We start from the raw sequence: 2,313 nt of genomic DNA on the forward strand, positions 1-2,313 counted from the left end.
GTTGTTATTGTTGTTATGCTATTAATAATGATAATAATAAAATGATATAAAGAAATTAATAATGATTATAATGATAACAATAAAAATGATTATAATGAAATAAATGAGGGTATAATCATTATCAAATTTTCATTATTGTTTCTTAACATTATCAACATCATCATCATCATCATCATCATCATCAGTATTATCGTTATTATCATTACCATTATTGCTTTTATCATCATCATCTTCATTATTATTATTATTATTATTATTATTATGATGATATAACAAAAATCATTATTATCATCATAGTTTTGTAATTATAATAATAAATATTATTATTATTATTTTTTTTTATTATTACAAAGATAATAATAATAATAATAATAATAATATAATGTTATAATAATTATTATAATTACTACTACGGTTATTATTATTATTATTATCATTATTATTATTACATTATTTTATTATTATAGTTATAATGATAATAATATAAATAAATAATAATTATTATTATTATCATTATAATTAAATTATCATTCTTATCATCATCATCATTATTATCATCATCATCATTATTTCATCCCTTTCATTTTATCATTATTATTGTTATTTCTGCACTACTTTTTAAAACTACTACTATTATTTATTATTGTTATTATTATCATTATTGTTGTTATTGATATCATCATCATTATCATCATTAAATTTTTTCATTATCCTTAAAAATGAATGATAATAATATATGATAATATTAATGATAATATATAATAATAATGATAATAAAAAAAAAAAAATAAATAAAAATAAAAATAATAATAATAATAATAAAATAACAATAATAATATAATAATAATAATATAATATAATGATTATCATTATTAAATTATTATTACATTATAATCATTTTAATTATTAATTATTATTATTATTATTATTATTATTATTTATTATTACCATTATCATTAGCATTAACTTAACATTACATTAATAAAGATTTATAACACTAATTATAGTTTTACTTTTTTTTTACCCATTATCAATAAATTACTACCAATCTATCCTTTATTCCTATGTATATAAATCGCAGACAATAGATCAAAGTGGATAAACAGACAGATTTGATAGAAAAAAAAAAAAACGAAAGATAGACAGAAAACATAAAATACAAACAAATACAAAACAAAAAAACGAACTAAACACCCCTAAAAACAAACAAAAAGATATTAGACAATAAAAGATGACAGTAATAGATAATTTAATATACACGTTTAATTATTAATGTCAAAGGTTGAACTGAACTGAAAAAGGCATAAGGAGAAAGTTTTTTTTTTTTTTTCGCGAATTTAAATAAAGAAAACGAGAGAATGAAAAATGAAAAAATTAATAACGGATTATAATTGGATAATTATTTTAAAAAATTATAATTAATAATTATAATTAATTTTAATTGGATAAATTTTAGGAAGTAGGGGAAAGATATGAGTGAAAAAGAAAGAAATAGAATTTAAAGGAAAGGGAAAAAAAATAAACAAAATTGAAATACATGAGAAGATATGAAAATCGTAAAAAGGTAAATGGGAATGAGTAATACGGCTTAAAAACGAATACAAGGAATAAAAAAGAAAAAGAAGAAAAAAAAAACTGAATAACGAAATAAAGTGGAAGTAGCGAGAAATACACGAATACGGATAAATAAGGTAGATAGGGAGTGGGTAAATAATGAAAAATAAAATGATGAAACAAACAAAAGGAAGAGAAAGCGCGATTGGAAAACAATGTTAGATTAGGAGGAATTTAACAAAATTACATTAATTGATGAATAGAAACAAAATATGCCAAAAAGACTAATATGAGAATATAACAATATGATGATAGTAATGACAAAGATAATAATAATAATAATAATAAAAATAATAATAATAATGATAAAAAAAAAAACAACAAGAAAAGTAATAATAATATTGATAAAAATGATAAGACAATAATAATGTTGATAACAGACAATAAAAAATGATAACAAATTATAATATTACTAATAATAACCTCAATAATAATATAATAACAAAAAAATAGCAACAATAATGAATATAATAAAAGAATGTATTATCATTATCACATTACTATCATAGTTATCATGATAATTATCATCATTATTATTATTGTTACAACTATTATTATTTATTCTTTATAGATACAAAGCCATTAGTATTCCTGTAAGATTTTCATTCTTTGTGACCTTGTGGATAGAATCTAAACCAAAGGGGAAAGGGTTCTTCCCCTCGGGGTCAAAACAAAAATTTTTTTTGTTCCCTGCCTTTT

This window comes from Penaeus monodon, chromosome 3, assembly GCF_015228065.2.
Source record: "Penaeus monodon isolate SGIC_2016 chromosome 3, NSTDA_Pmon_1, whole genome shotgun sequence".
Classification (NCBI taxonomy): domain Eukaryota; kingdom Metazoa; phylum Arthropoda; class Malacostraca; order Decapoda; family Penaeidae; genus Penaeus; species Penaeus monodon.